Here is a 20,500-nt window from a genome sequence, read left to right on the forward strand (position 1 = left end):
TGCATGTCCTGGGTTATTATTGAGTTGTTCTCGTTGATTACTAATCTAAATATTTGCATAAAGCAATATAGGCAAAGTATATACATGACAAATGTTGTAGAAAACACTGTGACTCACTTCATAGCCGGTCAACTTTTCATAAATTTTTATGTGTAAATATCAGTGTTTGAAGTAGATAATGGTATGCTGGCTCATGCAATATCCACTCTATTCCCTTCTGGTGTACTTCCTTAAGTTGTGGAGGCTTAAAAGATAAAACGAAAGGTCCAGAACTCTTTGCATCTAATATTCTTCATATTATCTGAGATTTCCCAGGCAGACTTATAGCTGAGATTTGGAATTTGGAAGTAAAATCACATTATGTATAGCTGAGTGCAGGAATAGAGCATCCTATAGGGGAGGATTCTGATTTTTCTGGAGTAGCTATAAAACAGGTCTTTGATAAAAAATACAAATATTGTTTTGGTAAACAAAGAACACTGTCTATTTAAAAAGGCATCATTGGTAAAGGTCTGTTATAGTTTTCTGGAGATATTAGTGAATGCAGCAAGAATCATGGTCTATGGGGAGCCAGGGTGGCTCAGTGGGTTAAGCCTCTGCCTTCAGCTTGGGTCATGATCTCAGGTTCCTGGGATCGAGCCCCACATCGGGCTCTCTGCTCAGCAGGGTACCTGCTCCCCCCCCCTCCGCCTACTTGTGATCTCTCTCTGTCAAATGTAAAATATTAAAAAAAATGTCAAATGTAAAATATTTTAAAAAAATAAACCATGGTCTAGCAGCAGTAGGGATGCCCTCTAACCCTATCCCAAGAGAATGAAAAATGGATATTCTACTGGAGTAGAGAGGGAGGACGAATTGTGCAGTGCAAGTTGCCTAGAGGAAAACAGCCATCCTGAGGCAACATACTTGAAGAGGGAGGGACCCAAATGAATAAATGTCATAAACTCGCTCTTTTTCTCTCCAGTCTTCTGGTATCTGCTCTGGTCCATCCAAGAAGAATCCATATGGGTCATTGGCTTGTTAATGGAATTTGGTAGATCAGCCTCTTGAGACAGAGAGCAAAGTGGAAAAGGTCTGAGAGTAGGTCTGGAAGAGCACGTGGCTGAAAATCTGGTTCAAGTTTGTTGTAATTGTCAGATATTTGATCCATAGCATATTAAGTGGTAAGCAAAAGCCATAGTAGTGTTTTCACTATAAAATAATGAATTTCTGTTCTGATTGCAGTTTTCCTTCTGTCTAGCATCCAAATTTGGTTCCTTGACTGAGATAGAAATTCTTTAAGCTACCTAATACCCTTAATAAATCCATTTCTTCTTAGAAGGGATTCTGTTGTTGGAAACAAAGAACCCTGCCTGTGTACTAATGATAAGAGTAAAAGAATGGAAGAATAAATAGATGAAAATAATCTATAGCTTTGTTTAAAATTGAAAAATATCAAATTAAAACATAAGATAAATGTAAAATTATGTTAACACTAAAGAGAAATATTTTGGTAAATTTAACATTCAGTATGGTAATAGAATATTATTTGAAATGACCAGTGTATCTAAATCTTAAAGAAATGTACAGAGATAGAAGAGAAGAAATGTCACCACCAGATGTATGAGGAGACCTCTTAGTGATATCCTCAAAAACCACTAAAGCCATTTTTTTAATAGGTTGGTTATCTAGTATAACTCCCAAAACTTTTTGTTTATGTGATAAGCTTCGTTATGATTTAGATATATCCCAATATCTCAACCAACTGGATGTCACTGATACATTTTTAAATCTAATTATAAATGGGCATCCTTTCTCCAAGAAAGAAAATAATATGCCCTCCTATAAAATTTCAGGGTTTATGGACTCCTTCAAGGATATGTGTGAACTTGAAGTTAACAATCCTTGTTTTGGAGAACTATGAAGATATGAGATAATTAGAGGTAGATGAAGGTTTGTAGTTATGACATAGTCAGTGCTAAGAGCCCCCGCTATAGCAATCCTAAAGTGATTCCATAGAGAAACCCAGATCATTGAATATGAGCTGGTATATTTTGTTCAATAGCAGAACTAATCATTTTCTTCTGAATTTATAATAACTTGAGAAGTGTATGACTTTGCATCAGAGACCACATTTGCTTTTACTTAAGTTCTTGAGCTGTGGCAAGTCACACATTTCCTGGAGTCTATTTGAGGCAAGACAGCAAAAACTGGCACGATTCATAAATAAAATTGGGAAACTGTATTGAATATGATCCATTAAATTTATATTAAATTGTGTTTTACATTTTAAAACCATGAGCAGTAGAAAGAAAATGTATGTGGTGAGGAAGATACATGCATAAAGGCACACTATGAGTATATTTGAGCGTTATTTTTGTCACTTGTAAATCAGCGTTCAGCAACATCTTCAATAACAAAAATGCAAAATATCTGCTATTTTAAGTATTCTTGAGGCAAGTAACAGGATGTGTGGTACATATAACTGTTTTTCCCCATACCCCTACATGTTATCATCTGGGCTCAAGTAGTTTTTAGGTAGTTGACAAGGCTTTTGTTGTGCTGCTCCTCTTCTTCCTCTTCCTCCTCCTCCTCCTCCTCCTCTTCTTCTTCTTCTTTTTTTGTAAATCCTTGTTTCTTTGAGAATTAAGATAAATGAAGATAAAAAACAAATGTAGATTTGTGCACCTAAAACTCAGGTTTTCCAGGAGGAAATTATAGGAACAAGGGGGATATATGAGACTATGACTGTTAGATGATGGTGGAGCATCCTACTTTGTTAACTATAAACATCTTTTTAAATTTAAAATGTTATCATTTAATATGCTAGTATAACTATTATGAGTTGAGGTGTCAGGTTCATTTAGGTTAAAAAATAATTTTATTATAAGCTTCTGAATTGTCCACTCTATTGATTTACAATTTTCCCTGCAGTAACACTGATCTTTCTGTATTATAACTCTTGTCTTTTTGGAAATCAAACAAGCTTTCACTAACAAATGACTCTTTTTATATGAAGCCTTAAAAATGTAAGATACATTCACTTTGTAAGAGAAGAAGGAAATTGAAGTACAAATTGTTTGTAATGGGAGTGCAACTTGTTAATTAAATTCTTTGTCACCATCAATATGAATTTGAGTGATTGAGTACACGAATAGCAAAGGCTACACCATATATAAAAATTAAAATGATCCACAGAGTCAGCATAGCAGCAGTCAGTACAGGTAACCAACCAGTAACTGACGGCTTTCCTTATTTTTGCCCTTGCTTCTTAGGGACAACTGGAGAAAGCCAAATATATAACTCCTAACCAATCACATAGTTAGCCCTTCTACAACTGCCCCATGCCAGTAGCCTCCAGTAATGGCGTACCTGAAGCCTTCCCTTCTTCTCCACTAGAAAGCTATTTGGTCTGCCTGCCTTTGAGTCTCTGCCAAACATGAGTAATGGTGGCTGACCCCGTGCTGTAGCAAATTGAATAGACTTTGCTTGTTGTGGGTTGTGTGATCTTCATTCACAGCCTTCTTTATTTAGTTCTTCCTCTCTTAGCACTCTGAGATTATATCTATATGGTTCTTGCATTGAAGAAATGGCATGTTTGCTTACCGGCCTTCCCCATGAGAGTGGGATACCCTAGAAGGAGGCATGCCTTCCAATGTGTGACAGCATGGGCTACAGAGTAGTAGTACTGAGAAATACTTACCCATTTATTTGCTGAATGGATGGACATCCTTTTTTTTTTTTTAATCAGATGTCTTTTTTTAAAAAGATTTTATTTATATATTAGACAGACAGAGATCACAAGTAAGCAGAGAGGCAGTCAGAGAGAGATGGGAGGCAAACTCCCTGCTGAGCAGAGAGTCCGATGCAGGACCCTGGGATCATGACCTGAGCCGCAGGCAGAGGCTTTAACCCACTGAGCCACCCAGGCACCCCATGGATGGACATTCTTAGCACCATGTTAGTGGTAGGACATCAGGGGGTAGCATACATAGACTCTAATCTCAAAACACTTAAAAAGTTTCTCAATACTTTTCTATGTAGAAGTTGCCAAACGTGCAACTTGCCACTTTTGATGATGTCCAAAGATAACTGGATTATTTCTGAAAACAAGATAGCATCATTTTGGATTCAAGGACTACTATTTAGATAGAGTATTTTTACCAGTTTCATAAAATTTCATGACTCATTGAACCATTTTACTCTTGCTCAGTTTTAGACCAAAACCCTATTTAGTAGTTGAATTTTAGTTAGCTCTTAATGGAAATTTGTCCCTTAAAATTCTAATATTCAGGAATTATAGGTTTAGAACCCTATTTCTTGTTTTCCCCTACATCGTAAGATAGTTTTATGCAAGAATTTGCTTGTAAATGACTCATTTAGGTGAAAGAAATTGATCGATATGTAGAGGAATGATACTTCTCACAAATTATTCCTTCTGTAGTCTTTCTTTGAGGATACCTTATTTTCTTTCTTTCTATCATCTATTCCATTATCTATTCTATTATCTACTCTATAGCAATAAACAATAGAAGAGCAAAGCAAGCATTTTCTTTTCTATGTTCATTTTTTTCCTTTGCCCCAAAAGTTTTTATCCCAGTCTTTATCTATTGAGAATATGACTTATTCTCTTTTCTTATCCTTCCCCCATCTCTTTCTCTGCCTATCATTCTTCAAGTATTCTTGAGCACTAACAGTACTAGGCATTGGAGATACCATGATGGACAAGACAGATACAATCCTTGTTCTCATGAGACTTACATGTAAATTGGAGCAGATACACAACAAGTTGACAAACTGGACAGCTAACATTTGTGGGAAGTGCTATTAATTAAATAACCAGGGTGATGCAGAGACAGGGGCTGAGAATTTATTGCCATAGTTCTTCAGAGAAGGCTGTCAGAGAAGAACTTTCTGAGGAGCAGATATGTAAGATAAATGTACTCTGTCCCCTTTATTTTTCCCGTTCTTCAGATTGAATTAATATGTTTCAAAATCCAAATTTCATCCATTAATTTAAGCTTTCTAAAATTCACATATTGTGACTTCACTGTTGGCTGCAGGATGTGGGGCATAGAAGGAAGAGCTACACATCTTCTTTCTCATTGAGAAGGTCATTTTGGTATATGCTTATAACTTGGACCATGAACTGTTTATTGTCAGTCAAGGACAATCATAGAACATAATCCAGTCAACCGCAATAGACTGGATACCTTAGTTTTTTTCAACTGAAAATAAAAGTAAAATTGATAGCATCTACTTCAGGAGTTGGCAGACTTTTCCTGTAACAGGCTAAATAAACAAATATTTTAGGCTTTGCTGAATACATGATCTGATACAACTACCCGACTCTGCCTTTGTAGGGTGAAAGCAGTCAGAGATGCTATATGTAAATGAATATGACTGCATTCCAATACGACTTATTTTTCTTTTCCTTTTTTTTTTTTTTTTTTTTTTTTACAAAAACAGATGGTAGGTCAGATTTGGCCCTAGGATCCAGTTTGGCAACCCCTGACCTAACTAATAGCTCCAAGTTGTAAATGAGGTAATTGACTTTCTATACTAAACACATTGTCACAGTATGAGTCCTCAGTAAATGTGTTATATTTAGTAAAATTATGATTAGTATTATTATGGATCTTACAAAGGTGTCAAATCCAGAGCAAAATTCTCAGTTTGATCCATCATCAAACGTTTACTGTTGTGCTCTTTCATTTTCCTCATTAAAATTCACTTGTATTTGGGGTTCCTTTGAGCCTTAGCCAAGTGAGCAATAGATGAATAAGCTGGGAAATTCATGGGTAATCCTTATTGATTGTTAACCTAAATATGTTTTTATTTATTTGTTTGTTTGTCAGACCAACTTTTAGTGCCTTTAAATAACATTAGAAATAATAAATGTCTTACAGATAATTCCCCAAATGGCCGTGGGCTATAATCACTATCCCTAAAAACAGGACAATTTGTAGTTCACTTGGGTATTTTCTATCCTCTCTGTTCTCAGAGTCCTTTTTCCCTTTATTTGTGTCTGTTCTTACAATCAATATCATCAATATCATCCCTGGGCCCTCCTATATTTTTGTTTTCTTTGTGTCTTTTGTACTTAACCTCATAGCACAATGTGTAGGTTAGAAGTAAGATGATTTAAAAATTGCTGCTGCAGGTTGTCTGGAAAGTTCTTTCAAGTTAGAAGGAAAGGTTTTTAAATTTTTTGCCATCAAGAACAATAGAATGCTTAATTAGATTAAGCATGAAGACTCCTGTGTGTATCAATTAATGTATACTCTTCTATTTTTTGTGGGTGTATTACTAATTTTGAAATGCATTTAAGTACATTGACACAGAGCACGTGAAAAATGCAAAATATTTTTGGAATGCTTGAAAGACTTCCCTCCCACCTCTGCCATGAAATTAAGCATTAGACCAAAGAAAGCAGTGCTAATGTTAGGGAATACACAAAATTTTACCTTTTATTTTGTTTTACTTAATTTAATTTTATTATGTTATGTTAGTCACCATAGAGTACATCATTGTTTTTTTTTTTTAATTTTTGCACCATTAGTGTTTGATGTACTGTTGCATGATTCATTGTTTTTGTGTAACACACCCAGTGCTCCATGTAATACATGCCCTCCTTAATACCCATCACTGGGCTAACCCATCCCCAGACAGTCCTCCCCTCTAAAACTCTCTGTTTGTTTCCCAGATTCCATAGTCTCTCATGGATCCTCTCCCCCTCTGAGATCTGCCCCCCCTTCATTTTCCCTCCCCTCTCCTAATGTCCTCCATGCTATCTATTTCACATGTAGGTGAAACCATATAGTAGTGCTATCTTCACTTATTATAAATACTAGTGGGAGAATAAGCTGCATTTTAGTTTATACTGTGTATGATTTACTTTGAGAAAAAATTAATTACATAAATTCAGTTACATAAAAATATTGTAAGATACCTCAAAGTATATATTTAGTGATCCTGGAGAAGAGGAAAATTCAAGTGTCTGGAAAGCACATCAAACTGGAATGGTGAGACAACTGGAAAAGTCAAATGTGTGAGGGGTGCCTGGGTGGCTCAGTGGGTTAAAGCCTCTGCCTTCAGCTCAGGTCATGATCCCAGGGTCCTGGGATCAAACCCCGCATCGGGCTCTCTGCTCATCAGGGAGCCTGCTTCCTCCTCTCTGTCTCTGCCTGCTTATGATCTCTGTCAAATAAATAAATAAAATCTTTAAAAAAAAAAAAGTTAAATGTGTGAAAGAGAAGACCAGTCAGTTGGGGGAGGAGAAGATGGCTGCTTTCAAAGTAATGAGAAGGTTGATATACTGAAGAGGTACCAAATTTTTAGGCTATAAAATTCCCAATGGCACAAGTAGGCGGAATGAGTTTTTGCAAGAGGGCAGAATTCATGGTGTAAATCAATGGTTGTGGACCTGTTTTGAGTTGCTGAGTTGATGGCAGATGTACTTACCAATGATTTGCAAATGTTTGCTTAGGATTTCAGCCTTGTAGATCAGCTCCAAGATAAATTGGGGAAGGAGTTTGCATGGACCCCACACAAAGTGCATAGAATAAATGAGAAAACTTTCTAATAAATAGAAGTAAAATACACAGCCTGATGAATTTCCCATCACCAAAAGAGTTCAGGTGGGCAGGAGTGGTGCATGATGACCTGTCTCAGATTTCACAGAAAGAACCATTGTTTATTTAATTAATTGCATACTTTCTCTTCATTGGTCCTCCCAGTGGTTCTTTGACCAAAGATATATTTAGATACGTATTTTTTTTTTTAAAGATAATATCTTCTACTCAGCAAGTTTGTTGAATACTTTTCTGCAAGTATTTAAATTAGGGTAATTGAAATCTTCATCCATATAACAGTGCCTGCACAGGAATGAATCAATAGTTAGTGCAAAATCCTTACCAAGTACCGTTTGAAATTGTTACAGGTGTTGAGTGTGCTATCTATCTAGAGCAGTACAGACAGTAGCATTCTACCATGAATATCATGCTCATTTGTATACTTTATCAATTCTTCAGTTCTAACTATATAGCTCATAAAATCATTCCGTTCAGAGATTTCTCTGAAAATTCTGATATTTGGCTTACTTGGGAATTTAGGAATCCATGATTGTTTTGAAGTGTTTTTGTTTTTGTTTTTGAAGGGAGGGAATTCAGAACTCCATTTCATAAAGGGAAAGACATTTTGCCCTATAACCAGTCTTCAGCCTGGATTTTTAAATGATGAAATTGAATACAGATGCATTACCTAGCCTTTCTACATATCCATCTACAAGTTTTTAAAAAGGGCCTTCTAAGAGGGGTGCAATTACCACCAATTTATCCTGAATTTTCAGAGAGACTGTATGGTATGGTTCTGTCAAAATGTGGTCCTTCGAATAGGGGCACCAGCATCATGTGTAAGCTGGTTATAAATGCAAATTCATGGCTATCCCCTTAGTCTTCTCAATCAGAACCTCTGTTGATCACATCCAGCAACTATTTTTGACAGGCTTTCCAAGCTTTTTATTACATGAAGTTTGGGAACCACTGGTGTAGTTGAAGCTAAGTGGGTTTTGTGGTCATTCATTTTATTTTATTTATTTATTTATTTAAAGATTTTATTTGTTTGACAGACAGAAATCACAAGCACACAGAGAAGCAGGTAGAGAGAGGGGAAACCAGGCTACCTGCTGAGCAGAGACCCCCTATACGGGGCTTGATCCCAGGACCCTGAGATCATGACCTGAGCCAAAGGCAGAAGCTTAACCCACTGAGCCATCCAGGCGCCCCAAACATTCATTTTAATCTGAATTTCTGTACTTACTAATTCTCTAAGCTATTGGATCTGTCTGTGCCTGTTTTTTATAAAGCAGGGATAATGAATTTCAAGGATGCTAGAGGGTTAAGGAAAATGTATGAAAAGTAATCAAGTCTAGCCAGTGTATAGTATTGGCAGAGTTGTTTTTATTTTTTTAAATTGGAGTAATGGTATGTACTATTATTTGAGTTTTTACTTGGTACCGAAGTAATTACTTTGCATATATTCGCTCACTTAATCCCCATTGCAACCTAATTTGTTATGTATTCTTTTATCCATTTTACAGAGGAAGAAGGTAAGGTATAGGATAGCGAATTTTCAGCTACATGATCTGCTGAAAATTGAATGAATGTTAACTTAGTTCCAGTGGTAACTATTTGTGTTGAATTTCCAAGTTTTAATTAAAGATACGATGTTGGGATTGGTACTTTGGGTTCTATTTTGAATTTTTAAAATGCAAAAAAAATATCATTTGTCACTAAGGGCTAATTCTCAAATGAATGTTACCTTCTTATATCTCACTGTATCATCTATCTACATGGTGGTTTATTCATTGGTTTACTAATGGCTAATTTAATTTCTTAGAGTCTTTCTATCAGCTTTAAAACATTGTCAATGATGCTCTGAGTTAAATAATACCCGAGGTCTCATTGAGAGCTACACTTACTCATTTTTCCTATTTGTGATTTGAATAGCCCTTCTTTAGTACATTATCATTTTTTGCAGCATATGGATTGAACCTAGGGTTAATTACATATTTTTGACTTAACCACCATTTCCAATTTCAATATACTCCAAGTACAATGTACCTAGAGTGTTGATTTCTTTATTGTCACACTAAAAGGATAATATATTTTCTTGAGAAAGATGTCCTGAAATCATGGGGGTTTTTGACCGGGGGGGGGGAGGCTGGGTTGAGTTCAAGGCTAATAAATATGTAAAATATTCCTTCAGGACTGGGTCATGCACTTTTCAAATGAAACGCTCACATGATACTGCTGTGAATTGAAAATCAGTGCCCTCTGGCCTGCCAGGTTCTGATGGCCCTCTGAACACTTTTAATCAGCACTGGCTTCCTGACAGTGATTAGTGAGAACTCAACTATTAGGAATTACTTTTTTCATGATTCCTAATATTTTCCCCACCTCTCTGTTGCAATTATTGCTAGCTCTGTGGGGTATAAAGTTTATAGTCTCAAATTTTTCTCTAATACAGATGAGATGATCTCATCACTTCTTTTGTTCTGAGCCTGTCGGAAGTTAGAGACTTCTGACTAAGGAATCTTTCGAAGTGAACGAAGAACTGGGTCACCAAATATGTTTTGTGTATTCTCTTGAGTATAGGAACCGTTAAATGGAAATAAGTTTCTAGAAAAAGAACACCTTATAATGTAGTGCTATCAATTAGCAAATTAATTCTCTTCTTGGTTGAAACAAAAAAAAAAGCTACCCCATTGTCATCGTCAAAATCAGTATCCTTGCTGCTGACAATACTTGATGTTTGCTTTCCAAAATGGTAAGCCAATAACTATTTTATTAACTTGTTGTAATTAACACAAAGAACATGCATACACTCATTGAAAGAGCCAAACTATAAATAATAGAAAGCCCATTTGTGTGGGTGCCTTGGAAAAATATTTTTTGGCCATTTACATATTTTGTACCAAAAAAAATCTTAGGTGTTCATTAATTCTTAAAAGTGCAGTTTTGTTTCCCTTATATAATCTTCTAGAACAGTTGGTTTCCATATGCAATTTTTATTTTCATTATACAGAAGATTTTGTTCTTTTTTTAAAAATTTTTATAATTTTTTATTTTTTATAAACATATATTTTTATCCCCAGGGGTACAGGTCTGTGAATCACCAGGTTTACACACTTTACAGCACTCACCAAAGCACATACCCTCCCCAATGTCTATAATCCCACCCCCTTTTTTGTTCTTAATTACTTCTTCAAAGCTGTTAGTTACTTTAATTGATAAATTAAACAAACTTCTTTGTTAGGTTTTGTTTTTATATTTAGAATGGTTTTCCTTCTTAATTTTCAGCTTCCTCAAGAACTATGATCTTGATGGTACTTTAGGTACTGTTTAACTATGAGACTGTTAGTTACATACTCACTTTATTCTCTTTATTTTCATTTCCTTCATTGTCCTTTGGAGGGGGAATGTTTTTTATAAAAGTTATGAACTACAGAATTTTTACTAGAAATAGCCGTTGAGTGTTTGCAAAAGAACACTTGAAATCAGGAAGAAGAGAGAAAGAGAGGAAAGAATAGGGATTAACAGAAAATCATAGCACACACTGAGTGAAGGAATGACACGAACACACTGTCCAAGGTCGAAGAGGTTGCTGCCTGTGTTATCCTCAGGGATTTTGATGGATTCATTTCCCACATTGAGGTCCATCATCCATTTTGAGTCTATTTTTATGTGTGGTGTAAGGAAATGGTCCAATTTCATTTTTCTGCACGTGGCTGTCGAATTTTCCCAACGCCATTTATTGAAGAGGCTGTCTTTTTTCCATTGGACATTCTTTCCTGCTTTGTCGAAGATCAGTTGAGCATAGAGTTGAGGGTCTATTTCTGGGCTCTCTATTCTGTTCCATTGATCTATGTGTCTGTTTTTGTGCCATTACCATGCTGTCTTGATGATGACAGCTTTGTAATAGAGCTTGAAGTCCAAAATTGTGATGCCACCAACATTGGCTTTCTTTTTCTATATTCCTTTGGCTATTCAAGGGCTTTTCTGGTTCCAAATAAATTTTAGGATTATTTGTTCCATTTCTTTGAAAAAGATGGATGGTACTTTGATAGCAATGCATTAAATGTATAGATTGCTTTAGGTAGCATAGACATTTTCACAATATTTATTCTTCCAATCCAGGAGCATGGAACATTTTTCCATTTCTTTGTGTCTTCCTCAATTTCTTTCATGAGTACTTTATACTTTTCTGAGTATAGATTCTTAGCCTCTTTGGTTAGGTTTATTCCTAGGTATCTTATGGTTTTGGGTGCAATTGTAAATGGGATTGACTCCTTAATTTCTCTTTCTTCTGTCTTGTTATTGGTGTAGGGAAATGCAACTGATTTCTGTGCATTGATTTTATATCCTGACACTGTACTGAATTCCTGTACAAGTTCTAGCAGTTTTGGAGTGGAGTCTTTTGGGTTTTCCACATAGAGTATCATATCATCTGTGAAGAGTGATAATTTGACTTCTTCTTTGCCGATTTGGATGCCTTCAGTTTCCTTTTGTTGTTTGATTGCTGAGGCTAGAACTTTTAGAACTATATTGAATAGCAGTGGTGATAATGGACATCCCTGCCGTGTTCCTGACCTTAGTGGAAAAGCTTTCAGTTTTTCCCCATTGAGAATGGTATTTGCGGTGGGTTATTCATAGATGGCCTTGATAATATTGAGGTATGTGCCCTCTATCCCTATACTTTGAATAGTTGTGATCAGGAAGGGATGCTATACTTTGTCAAATGCTTTTTCAGCATCTATTGAGAGCATCATATGGTACTTGTTCTTTCTTTTATTAATGTATTGTATCACATGGATTGATATGTGGATGTTGAATCGAACTTGCAGCCCTGGAATAAATCCCACTTGGTCATGGTGAATAATCCTTTTAATGTACTGTTGAATCCTATTGGCTAGTATTTTGGTGAGAATTTTCACATCTGTATTCATCAAGGATATTGGTCTGTAGTTCTTTTTATTGACGGGATCCTTGTCTGGTTTTGGGATCAAGGTGATGCTGGCCTCATAAAATGAGTTTAGAAGTTTTCCTTCCATTTCTATTTTTGGAATAATTTCAGGATACTAGGAATTAGTTCTTCTTTAAGTGTTTGGTAGAATTCCCCCAGGGAAGCCGTCTGGCCCTAGGCTTTTGTTTGTTTGGAGATTTTTGATGACTGTTTCAGTCTCCTTACTGGTTATTGGTCTGTTCAGGCTTTCTATTTCTTCCTGGTTCAGTTGTGGTAGTTTATATGTCTCTAGGTATGCATCCATTTCTTCCAGATTGTCAAGTTTGTTGGCGTAGAGTTGCTCACAATATGTTCTTATAATTGTTTGTATTTCTTTGGTGTTAGTTGTGATCTCTCCTCTTTCATTCATGATTTTATTTGTTTGGGTCCTTTCTCTTTTCTTTTTGATGTCTGGCCAGGGCTTTATCAATCTTATTAATTCTTTCAAAGAACCAGCTCCTAATTTCATTGATTTGTTCTGTTGGTTTTTTGGTTTCTATTTCATTGATTTCTGCTCTGATCTTGATGATTTCTCTTCTCCTGCTGGGTTTAGGGTTTCTTTCTTGTTCTTTCTCCAGCTTCTTTAGGTATAAGGTTAGGTTGTGTTCTTGAGACCTTTCTTGTTTCTTTGAAAGGCTTGTACCGCTATATATTTTCCTCTCTGTTGTGTCCCACAGATTTTGAACTGTTGTGTTTTCATTATCCATGAATTTTTTCAATTCTTCTTTAGTTTTCTGGTTGACGCATTCATTCTTTAAAAGGGTGCTGTTTAGTCTCCATGTATTTGGGTTCTTTCCAAACTTCCTCTTGTGGTTGAGTTCTAGCTTCAGAGCATTGTGTTCTGAAGATATGCAGGGAATGATCCCAATCTTTTGATTCCAGTTGAGACCTGATTTAGGACCCAGGATGTGATCTATTTTGGAGAATGTTCCATGTGCACTAGAGAAGAATGTGTATTCTGTTGCTTCGGATGAAATGTTCTGAATATATCTGTGATGTCCATCTGGTCCAGTGTGTCATTTAAGACTTTTATTTCCTTGTTGATCTTTTGCTTGGATGATCTGTCCATTTCAGTGAGGGGAGTGTTAAAGTTCCCTACTATTATTGTATTATTGCTGATGTGTTTCTTTGATTTTGTTATTAATTGGTTTATATAGTTGGCTGCTCCCACGTTGGAGGCATAGATATTTAAAATTGTTAGATCTTCTTGTTGGACATATCCTTTGAGTATGATATAGTGTCCTTTCTCATCTCTTATTATAGTGTTTGGCTTAAAATCTAATTGATCTGATGTAAGGATTGCCACTCCTGCTTTCTTCTGATGTCCATTAGCATGATAAATTCTTTTCCACCCCCTCACTTTAAATCTGGAGGTGTCTTCTGTTCTAAAAAGTGTTTCTTGGAGGCAACATATAGATGGGTTTTGTTTTTTTATCCATTCTGATACCCTGTGTCTTTTGATTGAGGCATTTAGCTCATTAACATTCAGGGTAACTATTGAGAGATATGAATTTAGTGTCATTGTATTGCCTGTAAAATGACTGTTACTCTATATGGTCTCTGTTCCTTTCTGATCTACTACTTTTAGGCTCTCTCTTTGCTTAGTGGCCCCCTTTCAGTATTTCCTGTAGAGCTGTTTTGGCATTTGCAAATTCTTTCAGTTATTGTTTGTCCTGGAAGCTTTTTATCTCTCCTTCTCTTTTCAATGATAGCCTAGCTGGATATAGTATTCTTGGCTGCATGTTTTTCTCATTTAGTGCTCTGAATATATCATGCCAGCTCTTTCTGGCCTGCCAGGTCTCTGTGGATAAGTTTGCTGCCAATCTAATATTTTTACCATTGTATTTTACAGACTTCTTTTCCGTGGCTGCTTTCAGGATTTTCTCTTTGTCAGTAAGACTTGTAAATTTTACTATTAGGTGAATGGGTGTGGACCTATTCTTATTGATTTTGAGGGGCGTTCTCTGTGCCTCCTGGATTTTGATGCTTGTTCCCTTTGCCATAATTGGGAAATTCTCTCCAATAATTCTCTCCAATATACCTTCTGCTCCCCTCTCTCTTTCTTCTTCTTCTGGAATCCCAATTATTCTAATGTTTTTTTTGTCTTACAGAGTCACTTATCTCTCGAATTCTCCCTTCGTGGTCCAGTAGCTGTTTGTCCCTCTTTTGCTCAGCTTCTTTATTCTCTGTCATTTGGTCTTCTATATCACGAATTCTTTCTTCTGCCTCATTTATGCTATCAGTGAGAGCCTCCATTTTTTATTGCACTCATTAATAGCCTTTTTTATTTCAGCCTGGTTAGATTTTAGTTCTTTTATTTCTCCAGAATGGGCTTTTATATCTCCCGAGAGGGTTTCTCTAATATCTTCCATGCCTTTTTCGAGCCTGGCTAGAACCTTGAGAATCGTCATTCTTAACCCTAGATCTGACATATTACCAATATCTGTATTGATTAGGTCCCTATCCTTCGGTACTGCCTCTTGTTCTTGTTTTTTGTGGTGCATTTTTATGCCTTGCCATTTTGTCCAGATAAGAGTATATGAAGAAGCAAGTAAAATACTAAAAGGGTGGGAAAGACCCCAGAAAAATATGCTTTAACCAAATCACAAGAGATCCCAAATCCTTGGGGGGAGAAAAGGGATAAAAAGAGGTTCAGAAGAAACAAACAAACAAACAATTAAAAAAAGAAAATTAATAAAGAAAAATATAAAAAAGAAATATATATATGATAAACCATTTGAAAAACGTTAAAAAAGAAAAGGTTAAAAGTTAAAAAAATTTAGAAGAAGAAAAAAAAATTGAAAAAGAAAAAAAAATTTAAATTAACTGCAAGACTAAAGAATCATGAGTTTTGTGCTTTGCTTTCTCCTCCTCTGGAATTCTGCTGCTCTCCTTGGTATTGAAACTGCACTCCTTGGTAGGTGAACTTAGTCCTGGCTGGATTTCTTGTTGATCTTTTAGACGAGGAGCCTGTTGTAGTGATTCTCAAGTGTCTTTTACCCAGGCAGAATTGCACAGCCCTTACCAGGGGCCGGGCTGAGTAATCCGCTCGGGTTTGCTTTCAGGAGCTTTTGTTCCCTGAATGCTTTCCGAAGGGTTCCAGAGGACGGGAATGGAAATGGCGGCCTCCCAGTCTCCAGCCCAGAGGAGCTGAGTGCTTGGGGCCCCACTCTTCAATGCGCCCTCAGAGAATCACGCCCAATTACTCCCATCTCCCTGGCTTCTGGCCGCACTCCGAGCTCACCAAGCCTGCGACCGTTTCAAGGTAACCCTGAGCTGAGAGCTCACTCCTCGGCTCTATCTCTGTAACCAGCTTCTCGGTTCTAATACCTGCAAGCTCTGCAACACTCAGACACCCCCAGTCCTTCTGTGGCCCTGCGGGACCTGAGGCCTTGCTGACCCTGCATGGTCTTCACCCTGGTTTAGCCTCTGGAATGATGTCCCTCAGCGGAACAGACTTCCTGATTTTGTGCTCTGTTGCTCTGCTGCTTGCCGGGAGCCAGCCCCTCCTTCCGCGGTCTATCTTCCCCTCACTTTGGATTGACTTCTACACTAGTCCTACCTTTCAGAAAGTGGTTGATTTTCTGTTTCTAGAATTGCTGTTGTTCTCTTTGATCTCCCTTTGGATTTGTGGGTGTTTGCAATCTTTAGATAAGCTATCTAGCTGATTTCCTGCTACCTGTTATAGGCTCAGCCTGCTACTTCTCCGCCATCTTGACTCCTCCCCCAAGATTGGAAGTTCTTGTCACCCTGCCTCAGGTTTGATACGTGCTAGAACAGTTAACAGGTCTCAGGAAAGCCCTTATTTATTATTACTGATATTCTAAAGAATTATCAAGCTATTACTGATTTATTATAAAGAATGCAACTCAGAAAGTCAGATGGAAGAGATGTATAGGGCAAGGTGTATGGGAGGGGAGGGTTGCACCCTGCCAGCCCTTCCATATGTTGACTAACCTGGAAACTCTGCAAACCTGGTCATGTAGTGTATGTTCTGGAGTTTGCACTACATAGACATGATGAATTAAACCAGGGACCATAGGTGCCAACTAAATCTCCCTCCTCTCTCTCCCTTCTCCAGAGACTGAGAGATAGGACTGAAAGCCTCAGACCAGGCTTTGGTCTTTCTGGTGACCAGTCCCTATCCCAAAGCCATCTATGGTCCCACCAAGGGTTGTCTTAACTAGATTAGATGCTCCTGTGACCTAGGAAATTATGTAGGATTTGAGAGCTCTGTGTCAGGAACTAGGAAGAAAGACCAGGTATCTATTTCTCATTGTACCACATCTTCTATGATCAAAAAGAAGCCCTGAGAAAGACTGCTGCTTCTCTCATGCCTGCTGAAACTTCCAGAATGCACAGAACTCTCCTTTTTATTCAATCACAGAAGTGATAACCAAATAACCCTTTTTTTTTTCTAGCTAAGTCATCTTCTTCTTTTTTTTTTTTTAATTTTTTATTTTTTATAAACATATATTTTTATCCCCAGGGGTACAGGTCTGTGAATCACCAGGTTTACACACTTCACAGCACTCACCAAAGCACATACCCTCCCCAATGTCCATAATCCCACCCCCTTCTCCCAAACCCCCTCCCCCCAGCAACCCTCAGTTTGTTTTGTGAGATTAAGAGTCACTTATGGTTTGTCTCCCTCCCAATCCCATCTTGTTTCATTTATTCTTCTCCTACCCACTTAAGCTCCCATGTTGCATCACCACTTCCTCATATCAGGGAGATCATATGATAGTTGTCTTTCTCTGCTTGACTTATTTCGCTAAGCATGATACGCTCTAGTTCCATCCATGTTGTCGCAAATGGCAAGATTTCATTTCTTTTGATGGCTGCATAGTATTCCATTGTGTATATATACCACATCTTCTTGATCCATTCATCTGTTGATGGACATCTAGGTTCTTTCCATAGTTTGGCTATTGTAGACATTGCTGCTATAAACATTCGGGTGCATGTGCCCCTTTGGATCACTACATTTGTATCTTTAGGGTAAATACCCAATAGTGCAATTGCTGGGTCATAGGGCAGTTCTATTTTCAACATTTTGAGGAACCTCCATGCTGTTTTCCAGAGAGGTTGCACCAGCTTGCATTCCCACCAACAGTGTAGGAGGGTTCCCCTTTCTCCGCATCCTTGCCAGCATCTGTCATTTCCTGACTTGTTGATTTTAGCCATTCTGACTGGTGTGAGGTGATATCTCATTGTGGTTTTGATTTGTATTTCCCTGATGCCGAGTGATATGGAGCACTTTTTCATGTGTCTGTTGGCCATCTGGATGTCTTCTTTGCAGAAATGTCTGTTCATGTCCTCTGCCCATTTCTTGATTGGATTATTTGTTCTTTGGGTGTTGAGTTTGCTAAGTTCTTTATAGATTCTGGACACTAGTCCTTTATCTGATATGTCGTTTGCAAATATCTTCTCCCATTCTGTCAGTTGTCTTTTGATTTTGTTAACTGTTTCCTTTGCTGTGCAAAAGCTTTTGATCTTGATGAAATCCCAATAGTTCATTTTTTCCTTTGCTTCCGTTGCCTTTTGCGTTGTTCCTAGGAAGATGTTGCTGCGGCAGAGGTCGAAGAGGTTGCTGCCCGTGTTCTCCTCAAGGATTTTGATGGATTCCTTTTGCACATTGAGGTCCTTCATCCATTTTGAGTCTATTTTTGTGTGTGGTGTAAGGAAATGGTCCAATTTCATTTTTCTGCATGTGGCTGTCCAATTTTCCCAGCACCATTTATTGAAGAGGCTGTCTTTTTTCCATTGGACATTCTTTCCTGCTTTGTCGAAGATTAGTTGACCATAGATTTGAGGGTCTATTTCTGGGCTCTCTATTCTGTTCCATTGATCTATGTGTCTGTTTTTGTGCCATTACCATGCTGTCTTGATGATGACAGCTTTGTAATAGAGCTTGAAATCCGGAATTGTGATGCCACCAACGTTGGCTTTCTTTTTCAATATCCCTTTGGCTATTCGAGGTCTTTTCTGGTTCCATATAAATTTTAGCATTATTTGTTCCATTTCTTTGAAAAAGATGGATGGTACTTTGATAGGAATTGCATTAAATGTGTAGATTGCTTTAGGTAGCATAGACATTTTCACAATATTTATTCTTCCAATGCAGGAGCATGGAACATTTTTCCATTTCTTTGTGTCTTCCTCAATTTCATTCATGAGTACTTTATAGTTTTCTGAGTATAGATTCTGTGTCTCTTTGGTTAGGTTTATTCCTAGGTATCTTATGGTTTTGGATGCAATTGTAAATGGGATTGACTCCTTAATATTTCTTTCTTCTGTCTTACTGTTGGTGTAGAGAAATGCAACTGATTTCTGTGCATTGATTTTATATCCTGACACTTTACTGAATTCCTGTATAAGTTCTAGCAGTTTTGGAGTGGAGTCTTTTGGGTTTTCCACATAGAGTATCATATCATCTGCGAAGAGTGATAATTTGACTTCTTCTTTGCCGATTTGGATGCCTTTAATTTCCTATGTTGTCTGATTGCTGAGGCTAGGACCTCTAGTACAATGTAGAATAGCAGTGGTGATAATGGACATCCCTGCCGTGTTCCTGACCTTAGCGGAAAAGCTTTCAGTTTTTCTCCATTGAGAATGATATTTGCGGTGGGTTTTTCATAGATGGCTTTGATGATATTGAGGTATGTGCCCTCTATCCCTACACTTTGAAGAGTTTTGTTCAGGAAGGGATGCTGTACTTTGTCAAATGCTTTTTCAGCATCTATTGAGAGTATCATATGGTTCTTGTTCTTTCTTTTATTGATGTGTTGTATCACATTGACTGATTTGCGGATGTTGAACCAACCTTGCAGCCCTGGAATAAATCCCACTTGGTCGTGGTGAATGATCTTTTTAATGTACTGTTGAATTCTATTGGCTAGTATTTTGTTGAGTATTTTCGCATCTGTGTTCATCAAGGATATCGGTCTATAGCTCTCTTTTTTGGTGGGATGCTAAGTCATCTTCTTGCTTTTCAATCTCACATTTACAACAGGTAAGAAAGAAGCCTGTCCCCCCAACCTTTTTTTTTTTTTTTTTGTATCTCTCCTAGCCTTTAACACATTGCCCTGTCTATAGCATACTCCCAAAATATTTTGAACGGACTCTAAAATTAGCACCAGAGTAGCTTCTTGAAGTTTTCATTCTTTTACATATTAATAAACATTAAAAACAACCATCACAACAATGAAGACTTGCAAAAATTGAATTCCACTTGTGTGGAATTGTGCTTAAAAACTATGCTATGCATTCTCTCTAATTCTTAAAATATATCAAGGTATGTCTTTGTTTCCCCACTTAATACATGAAGCTCAGACAGCTTAATTGACTTTTGCAGAGTGACACAGCTGAGATTCAAATATAGGACTGTTTGTAACTCCCCATGCCAGAAACTTTTTAAGAGTTGTCTATGTATATGAACTGGATTTTTACAAAATGAAATAGAGTTGGCAAAAGTTACAGTGTTATTTTTACTGCCCTATTTTCTAGTGCCTCAAAAACTTTGGTACGTCCCTATCCCAAACCCCATGGGTGGAGATATATTTTATATTTCTACATGAGGTTTATTTCATCTATTATAATATCCATGATGATGAAGAAAATGAAATTAGCTCTGTATCAGTGTTTTTACATTGAAAATCTTACATCTATTGAGCTTTGAATTTTATAATAAAAACCATCAAGTAGCAATTTTTTATCCCCATTTTCTATCCTCTATCCAGGTGAAAGTATTTACCCTTTGTATCACTAGTTCAGTACTGTCAGAATTTTAACATCAGACAATCTGTTGATTGAAGACGATAGCTTTTTGTATAAGAGGTAGAGGGCAACTTAACTAATAAATGTGGCAGAATGATATTGACAAAGTTTTAGACTCTGCATTCTAGCTAGCATATATTCTGCATATAAATGGGAAAAAATCACATAGTCTGACAAA

This window comes from Mustela lutreola, chromosome 5, assembly GCF_030435805.1.
Source record: "Mustela lutreola isolate mMusLut2 chromosome 5, mMusLut2.pri, whole genome shotgun sequence".
Classification (NCBI taxonomy): domain Eukaryota; kingdom Metazoa; phylum Chordata; class Mammalia; order Carnivora; family Mustelidae; genus Mustela; species Mustela lutreola.